This window comes from Lepus europaeus, chromosome 1 (assembly GCF_033115175.1).
Source record: "Lepus europaeus isolate LE1 chromosome 1, mLepTim1.pri, whole genome shotgun sequence".
NCBI classification, from domain to species: Eukaryota; Metazoa; Chordata; class Mammalia; order Lagomorpha; family Leporidae; genus Lepus; species Lepus europaeus.
The window spans coordinates 7,951,082-7,975,930 of NC_084827.1; positions in this window are offsets into that span (position 1 = coordinate 7,951,082).

Here is a 24,849-nt window from a genome sequence, read left to right on the forward strand (position 1 = left end):
GCTCCCATTTTTCTACAGGGTTGTATGTAAGAAATGCAAGCAGCCCCCATGCTCTCTCTGCTAGATTACAACAAGGCCAAACCACAGTCTCCTAAGACATTCCCCTTTATTTTGTAACATTGCAATAATATGTAATGTTTCAATGTTATGCAAAAGAGCAAGATGATAAATGATAATGGTTGTAGCTGAAGTTTTAAAATTACATAAATATGATTTATGGTTAAGATTTTATGAAAACAGAAATAATTTAACTGGTGCTAAAATATGGAAAGTGACCTATGAGAAGAAATATAAACAACTTAGATCACCAAAATTAAACACAATAACTAATCCAACATAGTTTTTAAAAAATAGTTACCAGTGGTCAAGAGTCAATATAATATATTATAGTAAATAAGAAAATGGCTTATACTTTTTAATAAGGAATTGGTTTATTCGGATTTCCTTATTTTATTTCATCTAAGATAACATTTCCTTTCTTCTAAAATTAAAATGATGTTGATGTTTGCTAAAAATTAATTTATTCAGCTTGGAGCCAATAAGATCTGTGGCTCTGACCTGGGCATCCTTCGATTCCAGGGCAGGTCCATTTCCAGTGATCCAACTCTTGGCAGAGCTGCCAGGGCTCTTCACAAGCTGACTTCTGCTGAAGCCCAGGCTTACCACATTGAAAGCCACTGCAGTGGACTGGCCTGTTGGGTCTCCTTGAGGGCAGATCACTGTACAGATCAGCCATTAATAGGCCTGCCACCCATTGCTTCTGATGCCTAGCTTTCTTTTCCTCCTGGTTTGTGTTAAAGCAGACCAGAGGATGCAAGTCAAGGGAGTGCCCGTGTTCCATCTCTAATCTTCGGTGGCCTGAACTACAAGTCTATAGTCACAGGCATGTTCTGTAGTAGTTTTTCTAAGGTAGACAATGCCCGTGAGGAAAATTATATTCTCATTTTAAAACTTTCTTTCCCTTTGGTCTGAAAGGGAGGTTTTTTTTTTTCTACTTACTGTATACTTCGCTGATGGCAATGTGAATCTAGCTATGAGATTATTAGTTAAGTTCTTATTTTGGCTATGCTATTACAGAAAAATGTTAGCCATCTCTTATAAGGTCTAAAGATTAAATTGTGCATCCTACAGATTCCTTCATAATAGAATTAGTTCCCTACCTTGAAGAGAATAGAGAAGTGAAAGAACAAGTTGGGCTTAGAATAGAGAAATGAGGGAGCAAGTCCTAGATCACTTGCTGACAATAGCAATATTACATGAATACTTAGCAAACCGTTTCAACCCTTAGATAAGAACTTAATAAAACATTTACCAGAAGGTCCAATGCCTTCTATAAATTTTAAGAATCATGTATTTGAAAACACCTCTTAAATATCTAACATGGTGTAGTTTGTTTAACCAGTAAACTTAAGCACAACCATATAAAATGTTTTTAGTTTCTTTCTACCAACAAGTTTAAAACGTATGATACACAGATTCAGGTCATACAAATTAAAATGTATCTTTGATTGATTTTAGCAGCTTAAATTTATGGACAATCTTATCTAAAAGCCATTTAAAATAAAACTCTTAATAAAATTTCCCCATGTGGACATACAATATGTACGCACATATAACATAGCATAATAGACCAATATCAAAATCCAAAATATCTGGTTGAAATAAGATTCCTTAAAATCATGACATAACATAGACCAAATCTGATCATTGTTACAAGGTGATTATTCAAGTCTTTGAAAATAAGCACATAGTTAAATAACCCATAGCTCTTCATCTCCTCCCTCTCTTTTTCCACTCTTAGATTTAACAGGGATCACTTTTCAGTTAAAATTTAAACACCTAAGAATAATTGTGTGTTAATTACTGAGTTCAACCAATAGTACTAGAACCACAACAACAACAACAAATACTAAAAAGGATAAAGTATTACATTGTACATCTAAAGTCAGGACAGGAGCTGATCAGTTCATTGTTGCTTATAGTGTCCATTTCACTTAACAGGTTTCCCCTTTGGCGCTCAGTTGTCACCGATCAGGGAAAACAAATGATATTTTTCTCTTTGGGACTGGCTTAATTCACTCAGCATGATGTTTTCCAGATTGCTCCATCTTGTTGCAAATGACTGGGTTTCATTGTTTCTTACTGCTGTATAGTATTCTATGGAGTACATGTCCCATAATTTCTTTATCCAGTCTACTGTTGATGGGCATTTGGGTTGGTTCCAGGTCTTAGCTATTGTGAATTGAGCTGCAATAAACATTAATGTGCAGATGGCTTTTTTATTTGCCAAATTAATTTCCTTTGGGTAAATTCCAAGGAGTGGGATGGCTGGGTTGTATGGTAGGGTTATGTTCAGGTTTCTGAGGAATCTCCAGACAGACTTCCATAGTGGCTTAACCAGTTTGCATTCCCACCAACAGTGGGTTAGTGTCCCTTTCTCCCCACATCCTCTCCAGCATCTGTTGTTGGTAGATTTCTGAATGTGAGCCATTCTAACCGGGGTGAGATGGAACCTCATTGTGGTTTTGATTTGCATTTCTCTGATTGCTAGTGATCTTGAACATTTTTTCATGTGTCTGTTGGCCATTTGGATTTCCTCTTTCGAAAAATGTCTATTGAGGTCCTTGGCCCATCTCTTAAGTGGGTTGTTTGTTTTGTTGTTGTGGATTTTCTTGATTTCTTTGTAGATTCTGGTTATCAATCCTTTATCTGTAGTATAGTTTGCGAATATTTTTTCCCATTCTGTTGGTTGCCTCTTCACTTTCCTGACTGTTTCTTTTGAAGTACAGAAACTTCTCAATTTGATGCAGTCCCAAATGTTAATTTTGGTTTTGACTGCCTGTGCTGTTGGAGTATTTTCCAGGAAGTCTTTGCCTGTGCCTATATCTTGCAGGGTTTCTCCAATGCTCTCTAATAATTTGATGGTTTCGGGTCGTAGATTTAAGTCTTTAATCCATGTTGAGTGAATTTTTGTGTAAGGTGATAGGTATGGGTCTTGCTTCAAGCTTCTGCATGTGGAAATCCAATTTTCCCAGCACCATTTATTGAATAGACTGTCCTTATTCCAGGGATTAGATTTGGATCTTTGGTCAAATATAAGTTGGCTGTAGATGTTTGGATTGATTTCTGGTGTTTCTATTCTGTTCCATTGGTCTATCCATCTGTTTCTGTACCAGTAGCATGCTGTTTTGATAACAACTGCCCTGTAGTATGTCCTAAAATCAGGTATTGTGATGCCTCCGGCTTTGTTTTTGTTGTACAGGATTGCTTTGGCTATTCGAGGTCTTCTGTGTCTCCATATGAATTTCAGCATCATTTTTTCCAGATCTGAAAAGAAGGTCTTAGGGATCTTGATGGGTATTGCATTGAATGTATAAATTGCTTTTGGGAGAATAGACATTTTGATGATATTGATTCTTCCAATCCATGAGCATGGAAGATTTCTCCATTTTTTGGTATCCTCTTCTATTTCTTTCTGTAAGGTTTTGTAGTTTTCATCGTAGAGATCTTTAACGTCTTTGGTTAAGTTTATTCCAAGGTATTTGATTGTTTTTGTAGCTATTGTGAATGGCATTGATTTTAGAAGTTCTTCCTCAGCCGTGGCATTGCCTGTGTATACAAAGGCTGTTGATTTTTGTGCATTGATTTTATATCCTGCTACTTTGCCAAACTCTTCGATGAGTTCCAGCAGTCTCTTAGTAGAGTTCTTTGGGTCCCCTAAATAAAGAATCATATCATCTGCAAAGAGGGATAGTTTGAGTTCGTCCTTCCCGATTTGTATCCCTTTAATTTCTTTTTCTTGCCTAATAGCTCTGGCCAAAACTTCCAGAACTATATTGCATAGCAGTGGTGAGAGAGGGCATCCCTGTCTGGTACCAGATTTCAGTGGAAATGCTTCCAACTTTTCCCCATTCAATAGGATGTTGGCCATGGGTTTTTCATATATTGCTTTGATTGTATTATTTGATTGTATTAAGGAATGGTTCCAAGCTGAAAAGCCCTTCACTCAGCCCAACTTCCAAAGTGACCACTGCAGTTGAGGGGACAGCCAAGTAGGGTCAGCAACATTGCAGGCAGAACTGTAAATTTCTTGTTAGAGATGCCCCCTGCCTTTACCTGGCCAGCTCTCCTCCCAGGCCAGCCAAGTAATGAAAGTCAACAGAGTGCCTTCCCCTAGGAGGTTCACACCTCCCTTAGGATATACCCCACGTGAAGAGATAGATAGGTCTGGGCCTCTTAACTTACAAGGCCTAAAGCCCACCAGATTATTATCAAGCCCCTTCTATCAGGTTCTATTTGCCTCTCAATCAGAAAAATTACTTGTAGCTTAGACAGCACCTTTCTTAGCTCCTCTAATAATGACTCTGTCCTTTGTTCTAGGCCCTGTCTAGTGCACTTGGGCCTCATTCCTTTGTAATCATAACCTCTACTCTACCACCAATGGCTCTACTCCCAACCTGTGTGTACTGATGGTCCTCTTCCCCACTTAATGCTGTATAATTGTTCAGACCTGGTTAAGGCCACTCTTAGGATCATTGGTTACTATCCTCAACCTGTCTTTTATGACCTTGTCTAAATATGATCAGAGTCGGCAAACTCGGAAGGCTTCCATAGCCTTGGCAACTCATGACGACAGCCTAGGGTGGTTACTGGCGCCATAAACTAGAGTGTCAATTTGTTGGGTCAACAACAGGAGCCACTGTGTGCTTGCTCCTGATGTGGGATCTCTGTCCTTAATGTACTGTCCATTGTGATTTAATGCTATAACTAGTACTCAAACAGTATGTTTCACTTTGTGTTTCTATGTGGGTGCAAACTGTTGAAGTATTTATACTAAATTGATCTTCTGTATATAAATAGAATTGAAAATGAATCTTGATGTGAATGGAAAGGGAGAGGGAGCGGGAGAGGGGAGGGTTGCGGGTGGGAGGGAAATTATGGGAAGGGGAAGCCATTGTAATCCATAAGCTGTATACTGGAAATTTATATTCATTAAATAAACGTTAAAAAAAATTAATTTATTATTATTTTTGTTATTGTTGACTACATGGTAAGGTCAGAGGAAAACAGGCTTCCAAGTAGACTGTGAGCTAATAGATGCATTGCCTCAGCTCATCTTCCCTATTGCGCAGAATGATGGGGTGAGGCTTGGTAAGATAAGGACTTTGTGACACTGCTGTATTCGCATCTGGAAAGACTGCCAATGTATTAGATGGCTGTAATGCAAGGATGACTATGGTAACAGGGAAGGATGAAGGGGTAGCATGGCAAGAAGGGTCAGATTTCTCGCTCCTGAAAACAAGCCCTCACTGGATCCCTAATGAGTGGATAATCTATCAACACAAGAAATCTAATTTTGAGTGGGTGACTTCAAGGGAAGGTCTCACCTCTGCAAAATCAGTTATAACTTCCCAAAGCGATGGAGATTAGGTTCTCACAACTCTTTTAACCTTATGTATTCCACACAGATAGACGTGAATGTTACTGTTTCTGTTACTGTGCTACAAAAACACCTGGATGAGTTTTCTCTTGAGGATACCTGGGGATGACATGACTTAAAATAGCAGTTATCATTTAAATTCACTTTGTATATCCCTACAGGACAGCTCTAAGGCATAGTTTATCATTCTGGAGATGTGCCATATAAATTAAGATGCTACAGGGATAGAAGACAAATGAGGATTTATAACAGCAGCTCTGATTCAAAAGTCACAAAAGCAGACGCTTGGAATTTCAGGTGCTTGTTTTTGGTCAAGGTGTCTCTCACATGGGCAACTCTAGACAGTCTTACCCAGAGTGAGTAACAGCACGGCAGTGCTGATAAAATGGTCAGTGAGTTTTCCTCAAGCAACCCAGAGTCCACGTCATTCTGAGTGCGTTTCTTTCTTTCCTAGAGTTTGCCATCTGCAGTATGGTCAAGAGATGATACAGGATGAACTTGCACCATTTTCAGAAAGGAAATGGAATTGATTTTTTTTACCTTATTATTATTTACTTTTCTTCGTAGCTCTTTAATATCCTCATTCTGATACATACAGGGTGCTCATGATAGGCAGTTAGGGCATTCCACGGGTTCTGGTCTCTCTTTGACTATACTGGGGATAGTTGTATGTTACTGAAACGCAGTAACCACGAGGGGACCGTGGGATCATCAGCAGGTGACATGATCCGTGAAGCATGAGAGTAGATGGAATCCCTCCTCAGGTGGAAGATGTCACGTGGGAAATAAAGAAAAATAACAAAGAAATTTGGGGGCTGGCATTGTGGCATAGCATTTAGAGCTGCCTCACATATGGGCACCAGTTCATGTCCCAGCTGCCCCACTTCAGATCAGGCTTCCTGCCAAGGGCGTGAGAGAAGTAGCAGAAAATGGCTGAAGAGCTCTGGGCTCTGCTACCCACACTGGATACCTGGAAGAACCAGCAGATGGAAGATGGCTCCGCCTCTCCTCTCTCTGAATTTCAAATAAATAAATAAATAAGTCTTTAAAAAAAAAGTAAAGAAAATGAAGGACAAACTTTGAGCAATTTACAATGGAAGATGAATGAAAGAACAATCTGAAAAATTAGGCTGAAAGGAAGAAGCCAAGAGCAAAACTGGGCCAGCGATCATTTCATGAGAAAAATAGAATTCAGGAACAGAAGACAGTCCTGTCGATTAGAATTGCCACCGATTAAATTGCTTGGCAAAGATAATCAGTTTCCAAACCTAGTGAAGGAAGCAGTGAGATGTCTGAGGGGGGACTAGCAAATGACATAGAGGGAAAGAATCTGTAGAAGGAAGACAAGCAAGGAACACAGACCACACATAACCAGAGCCATGGGTCACAGAAGGTTTAGGTTTTGTTGTTTAATGTTTGTCAAATGGGACAAACCTATTTACAAAGTAACTGAAAAAAATATTTTAAATCAGTTCTTACAAAACATGGAGGTGATAAGATTAATCTGGTTCTTGTCATATTCATATTTGCCATTGTTAAAAAATAATGCAATTTATATAAGCATCAATTTCCTTTAGCATTACATTTAACTGCTTTTGGCCTGTATGTTTTCCTCATATTTCCTCATTGTTACGAATGACATAACCCTCTGAAATCAAATTTAGAAAAATACCCTAAAGATACCATGAGCTATTTTTATGCATAATTGTATAACATTCTTGGTACAAAAGAGCTAGTTTTAAAATAACAATCTGGATTATATTTCGATGGCCACTGTTTTGTATGCCAGTGTTTGGATCTTACATATTTGTTGCTGATGAAGACTATGTTTCTAGATTTATAAAGCAGCTTTAACTCAGTCCTAGCTGCTAAGATTTCATATCCAGTTTTATACTGCAGAACGTTTTAAAATTAACAAATCATGAAAAGTACTGATATAATAAGATTGCATTTTTTTTTTTATTTTCAATGTGAAAATATTTAACTCACAGACTCCGGAGTGAGGAAAAAACAAGCATAATTGTCTACACTTACTGTCCTTCTATGTTACTTTGTTACTATTATTTAACTCCCCCAAGCTTCACTTTCCTCATCTGCAGAGTGGGGATAATCAACATCATTGGGTTGAAATAAGAATAACGTTACACATGTTACACATGCTAATTGAATGCCTAACACGTAGTAAAATAATCAGAAAGATGCCTTCAGCTGCAAGTAATAGAAAACCCAATTAAATCAGGCTTAAACCATTAGGGAGTTTATTTCCTACCTGGTTTGGAAAAGGAGCTGGGGAACAGGGCTAGTGGATTTGAGCAGAGCAGCCTCCTTTTCCGCAGGTGCACATGCCTCCACGTGCTGGCTTCATCTTCAAGCCACGGCCTTCGTGAGAGCTCTTGACAGAACTGTGGCTGCACATCCTCGTACCACATCAGTCAGAAATGGAGAGCATCACTTCCATCAGCTCCCTTGTGAGAGCACAAAAGCTTCTCTTTCCAGAAGCTGAACATACTCCCAGACCTCCCGTGTCTCTCAGTGACCTGGTTTCCATCACTTGCTTACTTCTAAAGCGATCTTCCTGGCGAGGGAAGAGCCGTGGCCTTGTTGGCCAGTGTTTCTAAACCAGTATTGAAGTTTGTGAGGTTATTCTTTGTCCCATCAGTGTCACTTTGGAAAGTGCAGTTTGGATCATTGTATGGAAGGAGGGATAGACCCTGACACATACCAGAGTTAAATCTGGAATGAACAGCAGGGTGCTGGTTGCGTACCTAAACGCTATCCATAGCCACCAATCAGAATGGGAATCCCAAGGGCCAGACCCACCTGAGCTGATGTGTGTGCATTTACAGGAACAAAATACGTCAGTGGTCTTGATTCCTGGCCCAATAATTAGTACCCTGACTCTCATCACCAGCTTGGGCACTTGAGTGTTAAATGAAGTATTTGTGTAAATGCTTTAAAACAGACAGATGGTTCCTGACATGATGATTCTTTGATTCACGATTATTTTACTTTATGGTAGTGCAAAAGTGATATACATTCTGTGGAAAACATACTTTGGATTTGTAATTTTTGTCTCTCTCCTGGGTAAGGAATATGCAATATGATATCCTTTGACGATGCTGAGCCGTGGCGGTGAGCTGCATCTTGCAGTCGGTCCTGCAGCCACAAGGGGAAACAACCAGGCTCTCCAGAGTGCTTTGTTGTTAACCTAGGACGTTCAGTAGCTTAGGAGTAGTCAGTACATTTTACCATATATAACACGTTTATTAGGGTTTAACCTCATTGCAAGTCAAGGAGCACCTGCCTAAAGTTAAAATAAGGTGTTAATGTAAAAAGATGATCTACCTTTATGACTCAGCCTTCGTTACATTGTTCTCCTACTAATGCTACATCACTTTATGGATTAAAAGTTGAGAATGATAAATGAAATGACAAGTTATCAAAGACAGGCACTGAAATTTCAATCAATGATGTCTCCTCTAAGCCTACACACTCAATAATCAAACCAACAGGATACCAAAACTCCATTAATTGGGTTCTTGTTTGATGTTTTGGTAGAGGTAGACAGGCGTGTGAAGGAGTGTAAGAGGGAGGGAGTGAGGGAGTGATTGTGCAAGTATAGCATGAAATTTACATGGAACTTCCAAAGGGCAGCACTATTAAAGTTTGGCTCAGAACAGTGGGTTTTAGGAAATTAGTTTGATAATATGAACAGTGTCCTCACTGTCAGGTATTCCAGCTCCTATCTATCCACATTTCAGCCTCAACTTATACTCACATTTCAAGTCCAAACTCCTTATTCTATGACAGTAATATTTTATTCTGCTAAAGTGATGCAAAAAAATTGTAGGCCAGCACTGCAGCTCAGGTTCTAGTTCCAGTTGGGGTGCCAGATTCTGTCCCGGCTGCTCCTCTTCCAGTCCAGCTCTCTGCTGTGGCCCAGGAAGGCAGTGGAGGATGGCCCAAGTGCTTGAGCCCTACACCCGCATGGGAGACCAGGAGGAAGCACCTGGCTCCTGGCTTTGGATCGGCACAGCACGCCAGCCATAGTGGCCATTTGGGGTGTGAACCAACGGAAGGAAGATCTTTCTCTCTGTCTCTCTCTCTCTCACTGTCTAACTCTGCCTATCAAAAAAATAAATAAAAGATAAAAAAATTAAAAATTAAAAAAGTGATGCAAAAAATTGTAAAGATGTCATAAATTAGCCTTCTTGTTAGTACTATGAAAAGAAAAAGAAATTTTCTACCCCTAAGGAACTTAAAATCTAGTAGAAAATATTTACAGTTAAATTGTCATGTATGATGTAGGTGGTATACAACAGGCACTCACACGTAAGCTCCTGCTCCAAGAAAGCAATGGCTTGCCACCTATCATTATATGGTACCCGTCTTTACATCTTTGCTATCAAGTCTGGTGGCAACACAAAGCAAATGAGGAGAAGCATTTAGTTCTCACCATATAATCTTTTAAAAAAATATTTATTTATTTGAAAGTCAGAGTTAGAGAGAGAGGCAGAGTCAGAGAGAGATTTTCCATCCACTGGTTCACTCCCCAAATAGTCGAACAACAGGAGCTGTGCCAATCCAAAGCCAGGAGCCAGAAGCTTCCTCCAGGTCTCCCACGCAGGCACAGGGACCCAAGGACTTGGGCTATCATCCACTGCTTTCCCAGGCCACAGCAGAGAGCTGGATTGGAAGTGGAGCAACTGGGACTTGAACTGGTGCCCATATGAGATGCCATCACTGCAGGCAGAGGCTTTACCTGCTATGCCACAGTGCTGGCCTTTCATGATATAATCTTAAAATGTAAAAATCATATGAAAAACAATGACCGAGTTTATTTTTAAAAATGTCCATGATCTATGATATCAACAGACATAGTGGAAAGGTTTAAGAATGATCATGGCGTTCTATTGTTGCTTCAAAAAATCCTATCACATGTTCTAGTAAGAGTCTGCTCATAGCAAAAATAACCCTGACAATTATTGCTTGCTGGCAAAGCAATACATTCTCATTAACAGTCAGGCTAGATACAATCCAGCTGGGTTAAATGTTGATTAATTAGTCCAAGCGGTTGTCAGAGAAACTGAACTGCCATCAACTTCTAAGTCTCTCAGCAAAGGTCCTGAAGTTACCAGACTGCACATACATCGGTTTTCTATCCACTGTTTTTGTTGTAAATGTATGCTGTATCCATTATCTAATTTCATTTTCACTGCTAACATAGCATTTTATGAAGCGTTTTTATGGCCTCCCGCAAAATATCTTTTATTAACCTCATGTAATCCTGCTAGGTCAGGGAAATGCTGTGACAAAGGAGCCCAGTGGGAAGACCCTGCATCTCTAGAGACTATGTGTAGCGCCCCCTGCTGAGCCATCAGCTCTTAGTGATTCCAAGCCACCTCCCATCCTTACCTGTCAGATAGGGGTCACACTAACAGATCTAATTACAGTTTAATAATGCAATTTAAAAGAACATGCTTGAAAGTGAAATGTGCTATAAATACACACATATGCCACGGCTGTGTTTTCTGTAGGGGTGTGACATTAATGTGTGTGCGTGCATGGATATATCTGTGTGTGTAATTGCTATGTACATGACAGTTAATTTCCTTTGGAGAATTCTGGTGAAAACCCTACATGCCTGTGTGTTTGTAAATATTAATGGTTAGAATATATTTGTCTTAATTAGGTTTGAGTTGAATTCAAGTGGCTATATAGTATACCCTAGGGAGTAAGCTATAAACTACATATTCCAATCTCTAGAAATTTTCAACAGGTACAGTTTTAGAGTTTGTATTTTTTATTAACAATAAGGTTAACAATTTCTCAATATTTCTCATAGTTGAAAGAAAAGCAACATTTAAATTAAACATGAATTTGGAGTGGGTTTTAAAAGTGGACCACTAAATCTATACTTACAAATTTGGAAATTTTCTTCTCATTACTGAGAACTTCATGAATCCAGGCAGAGGATTTAACAATATAATTTCCCTATAATTCCAAGATACATTAATTGATGTGCATTTTTTCCAAAATATCCCACAAGTATGAATTTATAGATTATTGTGATAATTGTGAACCAAAAATAATTTGAATTCATCTTGTAAAACTCACATGAAGTAAAAATTATTTAGCGGCTGAAATATATTTCATTTACTGTATTTAAGAATTTTGAACAGTCTACAGCATTTCACAATTTGAGATCACCTCATGCATTATATTTCCTGCTTTCTCAGCATAACTTCTAGAATATTCCCTGCTACTTTAGTTTACAGCTCAGAAACCTTCCAGCTGTACTTATGAAAAGTTTTTGAAATGTCTTATAGAACAATGTTATTATTACTTCAGTATATGAGCACTGTTGTTCAAAAAATGCAATAGGAAGTGTAGTGGTGGAAGGCCCATCCTACAAAACAAGCTATATTAATCAGGACAACACTAGCCACCATAAAAACACACCCCTAAATAAATGACGGAACAGTGCAATATAGGTTTACTTCTCGTTCAGATGTGTGGTCATGATTTGCAGAAGGTGCTTCTCCAGATGGCACAAAAACCAGAGGTCTCCAGAGTTGGTTCTTGTTTCTCTGCAGCCAGCTGGTAGGATGGAAGAGAAAGAGTGGACCAGGACACAGCAGAGGGTTTTATGCACCAATCCCAGCAGGCTATGCCACTTTATTGTCTTTTAAAGATTTATGTGTTTTACTTTAGAGGCAAAGTTACAGGGAAAGAGAGGGAGAGTAAGGGGAATGGTCCATCTGCTGGTTCACTCCACAAATGGCCAGAACAGCCAAGGCTGGGCCAGGGTGAATCCAGGAGCCAGGAACTCCAACCAGGTCTCCCAGATGAGTGGCAGGGACCCAAACACTTGACCCATCTTCCATTGCATTCTCGAGTGTGGTAGCAGGGAGCTGGACCAGAAGTGGAGAAGCCAGGATTTGAACCAATGCTTGGATGTGGTGTGTGGTGTAGTCACAAGGGCAGGTTAACCCTCTGTGCCACACCACTGGTCCCAAGACTGTGTCACTTTCATTCACGTGGGTTTGGCCAGAACTCAGGCTTCTGGCCATGTCTAGCTGTATGCCTAGAAGCAAAGAGAACAAACTCATGTAATTTAATGTCTACCAGTGTCTCCAGCTTTGCGTACCTCCGTTGTCTTCTCATTCTGTGGTCCAGCCTCATTAACCTTTTTTATTTTATTTTTTTAACAAGGAACACTTTTTACTACATCTATGCCAGTCATCAATGCCAGTTCTATTTTTTCATTTAGAACTCAATTCAAATGTTTTATATTTTTAATGATGGCTCTTATACATTTTTATGGTGCCTCATATCACTAAATCATAATGCATAGTTTGTAATGTTTGTAAAACTTGGACAAACATTTATCCCCTTAAGTAATGTATAAGCTCCTTAATGGCAAGTACCACGCCTTTTCTCCCAGATATGACACATCTCTCCTTAGAGAGACCAGAACATGAGATTATTTGTGTAATTTAAGGGTACAGAAAAAAATCACTCTCTGACTCTCAGGCCTGGGACTCCCACATAGGAGACCTGGTCATAGAAGCAAACAGTAATAGAGGATATAACACAGACAACGTTCCAGTGAGACAGGAGGAGTAAGTTCTGGTGATGTATTGCACTGTGGGTGGTGGTAGTTAACAACAGTGTATTGTATATTTCAAAGTCACTAAAAGAAAGGATTCTGAAAGTTACACACAAATGAATGATAAATGTTTGAGGAGATGGATATGTTAATTTCCCTGACCTGATCATTACATGCTGTGCACATGTATGAAAATGCCACATCATATCTCAGAAATTTGTGCAGTTATGAGTCAATTAAAAGCAAAAATAGGGGCTGTTGCTGTGGCAGAGTGGGTAAAGCTGCCGCCTGCAGTACTGGTCTCCCATATGGGTGCTGGTTTAAGTACTGGATGCTCTAATTCTGACCCAACTCCTGCTAATGCACCTGGGAAAACAGAGAAAGATGGTCCAAGTCCTGGGCCCCTGCATCCACATGGGAGACCATAAGAAGTTCCTAGCTCCTGGCTTCAGTCTGACCCAGCCTTGGCCGTTGTAGCTGTTTGTGGAGCGAACCAGTGGATGGAAGATTCTCTCTCTGCTTCTGCCTCTCTGTAACTCTACCTTTCAAATAAATAATGTTTTTTTTAAAAAAGAAACAATTAAAATAAACTGTAAATATGAGTCTTCAATAATTTCATGAGATTTCAAGATGCATAAAATAATTAAAAGAATGACTATGAATATCTACTATAAAGAATAGACACGGCATTTTAGAATTTTGTTGGTGAAATCTTGATCAAACCGGCTCTTATTTGGCTGCCATATGTGCGTATGAGTGTCAATATATAGAATACAGAAGAGAGACTATGATTTTTATATTCATTTTTAGGTGAAATAAATGCTATTTCCATGAGTTTTCAACATTTTGAAGATTTTTGTCTCTGTTTCTCATTGGCTTCTCTTTTCAGAAGCAGAGTTTATGTCCCCTGATTTATACTTATCCTCATTTTCTTTGTGTTCTACTAGCTCTTTGTTAGTTATGCCAACTACTCTGATAGCACTTATCACAAGATGCCCCAAATTCATAATTACAGCCCTATCTTCCCTGTTCAGTTCTAATTCTGCATTTCTTTGCTGATCTTCACTCAAAAATATCCTGAATTCATTGGAAGCTTAATCTGCCCAAATTAAATTTGGATAACTCTCTTCCATCTTGTCATCCTTCCCCTGCAATACTCTCTACATTAATTCATGCTACCACTATCCATCAGTTAGCAAAGTGAAAAGAGATTTTTTCTTTCATCTCACCTGACACATTTGCCACGACCAAGAGCCTCGACTGCTCAGCCCAGGACGCCCACTTAGGTCAACTGCGCCAATTCAGATCCAGCTGCCACGGGATCTGGATGGGGAAGAAAGCCAGAGCACCGATCTTCGGCAGGATGGAAAATTCCTGTGGCTTGGAAGCCTCCCAGCTTCCTACAGAGAGAGTTCATTCTGGGCAGGGGATCTCTGTGGCAGCTGGGATGAGATGGATGCCCAGGGAAAGCACCCATGGAATAGAAAAACAAGGGGCCCGAGGAGCGCTCCCCTTAGCTGTTTGGTCAAGGCTGGCCCTGCATATGAACCAGAGGCACATGATGCCAAAGGCACTGTGCACGCACGCCTGTCTGCCTTCCTGCCTGCTGCCAGAACCTAGGGAGAAGCTGCAATGTTTGTGGGTGTCTGTGACCTGCTGCATGAGCCATGTGTTGCTCCAGTTCCCAAGAATTCCACCACGCCAGGGATTCCTCCTAGTGTGTGTGGCAGGGGGTGGGGGGAGGAAAAGAAAAATATATCTGAATTTTTTCTTTTTGGTTCAGAAAGACTGTATAGAATGGGTTAGAACCAATGTGGGAATTCAACTGCAAGTTCAAAAAAATCATCTACTAGGTAAAATGTGCAGAAAAACTGCAGTTTGACATTTAATACAAAAATATCCCTATCAACCCACACGGATGCAGCTCCCCACCGCCAAGTCAAAACCTCCTGTTTCATCTTTCTCCCTCGTATGCAGAAGTGTACTTACCCTGTTTATTATCAATATGCACATGGACTTGGGCAAATTGGTCCCTGACTGATGGTACCACGTGGATCTTTCTTCTTGACAATGTAGTTGTTTCTCTTGCCTACGACACCCAGAGCTAGATTTGTCCATTGGGAACCAGATTGTCGCCAGGAGGCTGGGAGCTGAATTGCATATCTAGTTAGTGTTGAGCCAACCACTCATGTTCCCGGGCTGCCTTGCTAGAAATGAATAGAAGGATCAGAAGAAATATTTAATTAAGAAGAAAAACACCTATAAATGTGAAAGCTTGTAGTTTAAAGGAGAAATCTACCCCTGCTCTTCAAGTCAAAGTCTACTTTGTGGTTTTAAAACAGTAATAAGGGCAAGTGTGAGGTAGCATTTAGCTCTGTGGGACTCCTGCATCCCATGTTAGAGTGTCTTGGTTTGAGTCCTGGCTTCTATACTTCTGATTCTAGCTTCCTGCAAATGTGCATGCTGGGAGCTGCATGTATGTCTCAAGTGCTTAGGTCCCTACCACCCAGGATGGAGTTTCTGGCTCCTGGTTTGTCCTAGCCCAGACCTAGCCACTGTGGCTATTTTGGGGAGTGAACCAGCAGATAGAAGATTGCCATTGCTCTATCTCTGCCTTTCAAGTAAAGCATAAATAGGTATCTCTTTTATTTATTTATTTATTTGACAGGTAGAGTTATAGACCGTGAGAGAGAGAGAGAGACAGGGAAAGGTCTTCCTTCGTTGGTTCACTCCCCAAATGGCCACCACGGCCAGTGCTGTGCTGATCTGAAGCCAGGAGCCAGGTGCTTCTCCTGATCTCCCATGCGGGTGCAGGGCCCAAGCACTTGGGCCATCCTCCACTGCCTTCCCGGGCCACAGCAGAGAGCTGGACAGGAAGAGGGGCAACCAGAACTAGAACCCAGTGCCCATATGGGATGCCGGCTCTGCAGGCGGAGGATTAACCAAGTGAGCCATGGCGCTGGCCCCATAGGTAACTCTTAAAAGTTAAAATATAGGTTATAAAATATGATATTTGAGACTCTCTAAAATGTGGTTTCAACATGCATATTTAAACCAGTCCTCGCCAACACCCCCACCCACTGCCTCTTTAGCACACAAGATTCCTCAGTTCCTTGGAGAACAAAGCTCTGCACCCAGCATGGGTTTGCTCAATAAATGCTTCAGGTTGCACAGAAATCCTAAGACTGACCCATTATCCTGCTTGCCTCTGTATCTCAGCTACACTCTCATTGCTCACCTCTTCCTCTTGGATTTTCCGCTTTTGAAATTTTATTCATTTCCACTGATCACAATGCTACTCAGGCTCCCCTGCACTGTCTTAACTCTGCCTGAGTTTTGGACTTTCATCTTTGTAGGCTTTGTCCGAATATTTTTGGGGTTAGCCAGATTCTGCCGTTCTACATACCTGATCACCCTCTAGATCTAATCCGGTGCTTTATCCTCCATTATCCCCCAAGGCAATGGCTGGGGTGATCCAGCCTGAATACTCCAGTCTACCTTCAGCAACATTCTTGGTGGGTCAGTTTAGCCAGAATCTCCACTTACCTGTGGTGCTTCCTTTACAAGCTCCTCCATCCACAGGCCTGCAACCTGCTCCACAGCTATGAATGCCCCGTCCATGGTCAACTAGGAATTAAGCCCAATTTTATCCTGAGATCTCTTTTACCCTCCTGTAATAGTTCTGAATTCTGATTTTATTTAACACACCAACGTATCTAAAGTGACGATTCCCATATGAAGCCTTCCAGGGTATTCCATGTCCCTGAACAATTAATAAGCCTTTCTTGTTCGATTTCATAGTGTAATTTACTTTTAAAATTGTTTATTTATTTTTGTTTGACAGGCAGAGGGAGAGACAGGGAAGGAGAGAGAGTTCCCATTTGATGGCTCGTTCTCCAAATGCCAACAGCTGGGGCACCTAAGAGGGAGCCAGGAACTCAATCCAAGTCTTCCACATGGATTGCAGGAACTCAGCACTTGAGCCATTACTGCTGCTTCCAAGAATCTGCACTAGCAGAAGCTGAAATCTGGAACCTGAGCCAGGAATGGACTCAGGCCCTGTGATATGAGATGTGGACATCCCATCTAACATCTTAACTGCTAAGCAAAATGTCTGATTTGTAGTATCTTATACTATTTGCACCTCAGTTACTCTTCTATAGCTTATTCTCTGACTAGCATTTATACATATACATTTTTATATATACATTACATATAACATATACGCATTTATATATATGTGTATAGCATATATATGTATATACATATATCAAATATAAATACATTTATGTATATACATATATAGCATTTATACATATACACATGCACTCACCCACATGGTTATTGGTGTATCATCCTTGCATAAATATATTGTGTTTTTGTTCTGTTTTGTTCTAGTAACTCACAGATTATCTGACGTTTAGACATTATTTTGTAAACAAATTATATAAAAATGATTTCCTCTCATGGTAATAAGTTGAGAAAATCTTATACCAAACTTTTCATTACCCATTTGCGGTTAGCAGTTACTTTAAATAAATAAATAACAATTGCTCCTTAATTTTTTAAGTTTTATTTATTTACCTATTATTTGAAAGGCAGAGTGAATAGCAAAATAGAGGGAGAGAGAATAAGAGAGAGAGAGAGAACGAGAGAGATCATCCATGTGCTGAGTCAACACCTAAATGCTTACAACAATCAGGACTGGTCGAGACTCAAGCCAGGAGCCTGCAACTCCATCTGGGTCTCCCAGGTGGGTGGGAAGAACCTACGTACTTGAGCCTTCATCTATTGCCTCCCAGGTGCGTTAGCAGGAGGCAAGATAAAAAGTGGAGGAACCAGGATACAGGTGTCCCAGAAAACCTACTATGACACAACAACTCCCTGTACTCTGAAATTTTGTGTCTTCAGACCTGACCTACTTTTTCTAATAAATGAAAGAGGACATGATATGCATTATAGGTAAATGTTTAATGACTTGCTCTCAAAAAAGAAAAAAGTCCTAATTTATAGTGTTTGCTGGTTTCTATGTTATAAATACTGCCACCATGGTAGATTTCCAATCACCACTGCAGTTGGCAAGAGATGTGCAGTAACACAGCATCACACGGTAACTCCACGTTATGTACTCAGTATATGTAAATAAACTTGAGGACATAGGGGAGCAGTAAATTCTAATTTCAGTGATGGATATGTTGAACAATTGGCTTTGGCTTGCAGATTCCTGAAATTAACTATCAGTTGTCAACCACAGTCAGAATTTGGCTTCACCACACACAGCATATTTAAATTATGCAAGTTATAAAAGCACCCTCTATAGCCTAACAGTAATATTAACTGACCTGCAAAGTGTTCAAAAATCGGTTGTCGGAGCCGGTGCTGTGGTGTAGCTGGTAAAGCCGCCGACTGAAGTGCCAGCATCCCTAAATGGGCGCAGGTCCAAGTCCCAGCTGCTCCACTTCCAATCCAGCTCTATGCTATGGCTGCAGAAAGTAGCAGAAGATGGCCCAAGTCATTGGGCCCCTGCACTCACGTGGGAGATCTGGAAGAAGCTCCTGGTTCCTGGCTTTCGATGGGCTCAGCTCTAGCTATTGTGGCCATTTGGGGATTGAACCAGTGGATGGAAGAGCTCTCTCTCTCTCCTTCTCTCTCTCCTCTCTCTCTCTCTCTCTCTCTGCCTCTGCCTCTCTAACAAATAAATCTTAAAAAAATTTATGTCTATCAGTATTATCAAAAATGTACTAAATAATGTTTGACTTCATCAGTATTGTACCTGAAAAGTGTTAAAGGGTTATAAAATCATCAAAATGTTTCAAAAACTGTCATACGAACATATTAATAATTTGTTGAGTCATATTAATGTGTAAGGAAGGCACATTGGAAAAACGTAATTGTACAAAGACTTAGGATGATCAAAATTGTATTGTTTAAGAGAAATATTAGAATTTCAGAAAGATTTGGGTAAATTAAAGCTCATACCTGCAGTGTCCACTAATCCACAACCCAAACTGGTGAGTTTTATAAATTTAAACATCTTATACAATTGCTCATATACCTTGGCAGGAAAGATTCTGCAGAGAGTGGGAGGAGAGGTCAGCATTGTGGTGCAGCTAGTTAAACTGCCATCTACAGCACTGGTGTCCCATATCGGAGTACCCATCTGAGTACCGGCTACTCTGCTTCCAAACCAGATCCTTGATAATACATCTGGAAAAGCAGCAGAAGATGCCCAAGTAAGGTCCCTACCACCCATGTAGGAGACATGTATGGAGCTCAGGGCTCTGCTTCTGCCAGACCAACCTTGACCTTTGCAGCAATTTGAGGAAGGAACCAGTGGATGAAAGATTTTTCTCTTTATCTCCATCTGTCTCTCAATTGCTCTGCCTTCCAAAATAAGTACATCTTTTAAATTAAAAAATAGAATAGCTTGCAATCTACTTATTAAGCACAAATATGCCCATTCAGAACAGCTTCTGAATGTTCCCTAAGCTACCATCAGTTATCACAGCAGCAAATATCCAAATTATTGCTGCATAAGTCTAATTTCTGTAACTGTATATAATTTTCCTTTAATTCCCCATTATGATAAGCTCTTAACTTCATATACGTATACCAAATTTGTTTCTGGACATAGCCCTGACTCTAAACTGGTTTCTGGTGGGTATTCCTGAAGTTGATCTGTGTTACTGGATTTTTAAAAAATATTTATTTATTTATTAGAAAGGCAGAGTTACAGAGAGGCAGGGGAGGGAGGAAGGGAGAGAGAGAGAGAGAGAGATCTTCCACCCACTGGCTCACTCCACAAATGGCGGCAATGGCTGGAGCTAAGCCAATCCAAAGCCAGGATCCAGGAGCTTTCTCTGCGTCTCCCACACTGGAGCAGGGGCCCCGGGACTTGGGCCATCTTTAGTGCTTTCCCAGGCCATAGCAGAGAGCTAGATGGGAAGTGGAGCAGCTGGGACTTGAACCAGCATCTATATGGGATGCAGGCATTGCAGGCAATTGCTTTACCCACTACGCCACAGCATGGGCCCTGTGTTACTTAATCTTATTTTATAGGCATTGTTTTCAGCATGTCCAATATAAGTGGTACCTATTGACACCTTTGTACAAGTAAATTTACGATTCCTGATACAGAAAAAAAAAACACATTTTACTGACATTGTAGAGTTGAAATAAGTAGATTATCTAAATTATTGAAAGTTGTAGCTAAATTAAGTGCTAGGCCAGTATTTTCTGCTGCTTGAGATCGTATGCCAATATAGCAGCTTGCTTCAGAACACACAGAAGTCTAAAATAATAACACAGATTAGTATCATTTACTGAAATGCTTGAGACCAGATGATTCATATTTGGGATACTTTTAGATTTGGTGACATTTGCATATACATTATGAGATATCTTATAATATTTTGGGAATGGGGTCCAAATCTAAACACAAAATTTAGTTATATTTTATATTTTATATTCACTTTATACATATACCAACGTAATTTTATGCGATATTTTAAATGATCTTATGCATGAAACAAAGTTTTACATTGTAAAATTTTCTGCCAATGGGGCATTACAGTGCTCAAATCTAAGAATCTGGAGCATTTCAGATTTCGTAATTTTGGATGAGGGATGCTCAACCTGGAGTATGAATTCTGCTATATGTCCATGTATTCTATCTATACTTAGATAAAGTTTTAAGTTTCTGTAAATAAATGTAATCATATATTTAGAATCCTCGTTAGATAGTTCTGCAGGACACATACAATGGGTGGACCGTAAGAGGAACCGAGCTCCGTAAGATGAGCTAAAATGAGGTGAAACACTAAGCGGACACCTAGAGCCACGACACTCAGCCATGCAGCGGCTGCATAATGACGGAAGAAATGGTAACAGCAGCAGAGTAGAAACAATCAGCAATCAGAAGTCTGGGGATTAAAACGAATGCATGGGCTCTCAGATGATGAGGCTAAGTTAGAAAAACTTGCTATCAATGAGGCTGTAGTTAAAATAAAAGAAAAGAACCTCTTCCTGATAATTGTGAATACATTCAGTCTAAAGAGACAGAGAGATAGGAGAGAGAAAGAAATTACCAAGGGGCTAATGAGCACCACGGTGGTCTTATTCATGGCTATCATCTTGCGGTTTGGAGCCTGAATTTAGAGGCCAGGTAGTATGAACTTGAATATGAACTCTATCTGTGTGACCTTGAGCAAGTAATTCAACCCTTTTATGTATCTGATACCTCACCTGTGAAATACTGATTAGAGTGGCATCATACTTCATAATGATGTTGTGAGGATTATATGATAAAATACAAAGAAAGCCCTTGGCACCGTGTCTACCATGATGAAAATGTTCCAGAATGTGAGCTACTATTTTCATCTGCATTGACTAGTCAGTAGGGTAGCAGGTAGCAGTAAATAAATGTTGAGGTTGAATAAATTCACAGCACCATCCAAGATACTTTCAGAAATAACCATAAAACAAGGCATATAGTGCTTTTGAGGAAGATGAACTAAAATGTTATTACAACCCAAGAGAAGTGCTTTATCTTATTAAGGCGCTATCTAGGCATTCTTGATAGAACTTTGTAGGAGGTGTGGCACTGATCCTCACTGGTGTTGTTGGGAGTAAATCAGAATCACAGCGTTGTAGATTTGAATGAGATTGTAAGGATTATTTAGAGTGCTGTGCTATAATAGGAATGTCTGCTCTAGCATCCATGAAAAAGTAGCCTCTGGTCACATATCCATAGAGAGTGGTCTCATTGTTAACTGTAGAAATGAAATAAACACATGATGGTACCCAATGGCTATTGTAAAAACTAAATATACTTAGCAAAACTCACACATTAAGAATACTGAAATTCGGTGTTGCCTTTTCTGGTAGTTTTACATAATACTCATTATTTGTTCTATGAAATCTGTGTCTTTTTTACACTTTGAACTTAGCATGCTGACCACAACTAATTGAAAGATACTATTGGGCCGGCGCCACGGCTCACTAGGCTAATCCTCCACCTAGCGGTGCCGGCACACCAGGTTCTAGTCCCGGTCGGGGCACCGGATTCTGTCCCGGTTGCCCCTCTTCCAGGCCAGCTCTCTGCTGTGGCCAGGGAGTGCAGTGCAGGATGGCCCAAGTACTTGGGCCCTGCACCCACATGGGAGACCAGGAGAAGCACCTGGCTCCTGCCTTCAGATCAGCGCGGTGCGCCGGCCGCAGCGCGCCAGCCGCGGCGGCCATTGGAGGGTGAACCAACGGCAAAAGGAAGACCTTTCTCTCTGTCTCTCTCTCTCTCTCACTGTCCACTCTGCCTGTCAAAAAAAAAAAAAAAGAAAAAGAAAGAAAGATACTATTGCATTATGTAAAATATAGACATAATTGTTTAGATTCTGATAATGTAGGCATTTTCAGAGATACTGATTTTTAATTGAGTTATAAATAAGTTGTTAACAGGTGTTTATATCTGTGTTATTGAGAAAAAACTTTCAATGTAATTTTACATTATTGTTATTAATCTTGGTAGAATAAAATAACAAATATGGTATCAGTAATTAAGCTATGCAATATCATCTCACAAAGTCATAGCCACCATCAAAATCCCATCTACTCATCACCTCTTAGTGCTCTTTTTCTCTCTGGGCTTTAACTCCTGTCTTTCCATCTGATTGTCACTGCAGCCTTCAAAAGTCATGACTGTTTGGCCTCCTTCCCCTCTGTTGTATTCACCAGGGTAAACCTGAACTCCCATTAAATCCAACCCCTACCTACTCTATTCCTTCATACAATTAAGCCAGGCTGGGGAAAACATGTAACTCTGATGCCTAATCTCACATGTGTTCTATGACCACTAATTTTTTTTTTTTTTTTTTTTTGGACAGGTAGAGTTACAGACAGTGAGAGAGAGATAGAGAGAGAAAGGTCTCCTTTCTGTTGGTTCACTCCCCTAATGACTGCTACGGCCAGTGCTGTGCTGATCAGAAGCCAAGAGCCAGGTGCTTCCTCCTGGTCTCCCATGCGAGTGCGGGGGGGGGGGGGGGGGGCTAGCACTCGAGCCATCCTCCACTGCCTTCCCGGGCCACAGCAGAGAGCTGGACTGGAAGAGGAGCAATTGGGACTAGTACTCTGTGCCCCTGCGGGCACCGCAGGTGAAGGATTAGCCAAGTGAGCCACAGCGCCAGCCATGACCACTAATTTTAAAGGAATTATTTTGATGGGCACCCCTCACCCACAGAATTGAGTTGCCAACCCAACAATTGTCTCATCTCTTTCCTGTTTCTCCAATTTTACTTTTCTACTTGATTACTTACGTTGTCATAATAATATGCCATTATTTTGTCTTTCAAATGGCATTATAATTATAAAAACCCCTTTACCTGATAGGCAACTGTGGCTCTTGCCTATTTCTTTGTACCCTCTTATGGTACAACTCCTAGAGAAGTATTTGTTTTTACTGTGTAAATATTTTTCTGCTCCTAATATATTTTGAACACCTCTAGTTTAACTTTTAACCTTACTACCATACCAAAACGTGTCTTGTCAAAGTTATCAAGCATTTCCACATCGTTAAATGCAACAGTCAATTCACATTTCTCAATGATGGACCTGTGAGTGTTGGTTGACACAGTTGTCCCTCCCTTCTGGGATACTTTCTCTCAACTGCTAGACTCCTCTCCTTATCCATTATGTTTACCATCTTTTAGCTGAAAATTATTTTTCTGTTCATATTAAAGCACCTGAAAATTCATCCTCAGAATTGTGCTCCAACTCACTCTACTCCAAAAATAAATATCTTTACTCAGAACTCTCTTCTGAACTCATATTTTATTTCTTTCTTTTTTTTTTTTTGAGATTTATTTATGTATTTCAAAGGCAAAGTCAGAGAGAGAGAAGAAGAGACAGAGAGATCTTCCATCCACTGGTTCACTCCCCAAATGGCCACAAATGCCAGGGTTGGACCAAGATGAAGCCAGGAACTTCTTCTGGGTCTCCCATGTGGGTAGCTGGCATTGTGGCATAGTAGGTTAAGCCACTGTTTGCAGTGCTGGCATTCCCTATGGGCGCTGGTTCATGGGTCATATCCTGGTTGGCTGCTCCATTTCCAGTCTAGCTCCTTACTAATGTGCCTAGGAAAGCAGTGGAAGATTACCCAAGTGCTTGGAACCCTGCTATCCAATTCCAGGAGGACCTGGAAGAAGCTCCTGACTCCTAGCTTCAGCCGTGTTCAGCACTGGCTGTTGTAGCCTTAAGGAGAATGAACCAGCAGATGGAAGATCTCTCTCTCTCTCTCTTTCTCCTTCTATCTCTCTCTCCATCACTCTCTCTCTCTCTCTAATATATTTTGAACACCTCTAGTTCTCTCCCTCTCTCTCTCTCTGTAACTCTTACTTTCAAATAAATAAGTAAATCTTAAAAAGAAATACTGTGACTGAACTGATTAAGCAATTAATTACTTATACCCCATGCTTTGATGGTGTTCTATGAAACTGCATAAAATGATTTATATAGATTTGTGTTTTCCCATTAATTTCCTTTATGCTTTCCAAAATATGTTTCCCAGAGAGTAAAATGACCTTAAAAACACTTATGAGATTCAACATTTATCTTAAGAGCATTTTCTCTTTGTAAGCCTGTAACATAGGCACATTTATTTCTCCCACACAATTCCCATTAAAGAGGTAGTTAAATGTCCAGGTAATTCTCAGCCATTCATTACCAACAACCCCTATAGTCAGCTTCCAAGTGGGAGAGTATGCATGCTAATTCGAGGGCATTCAGGAATACCTGGCCATGTTCAATA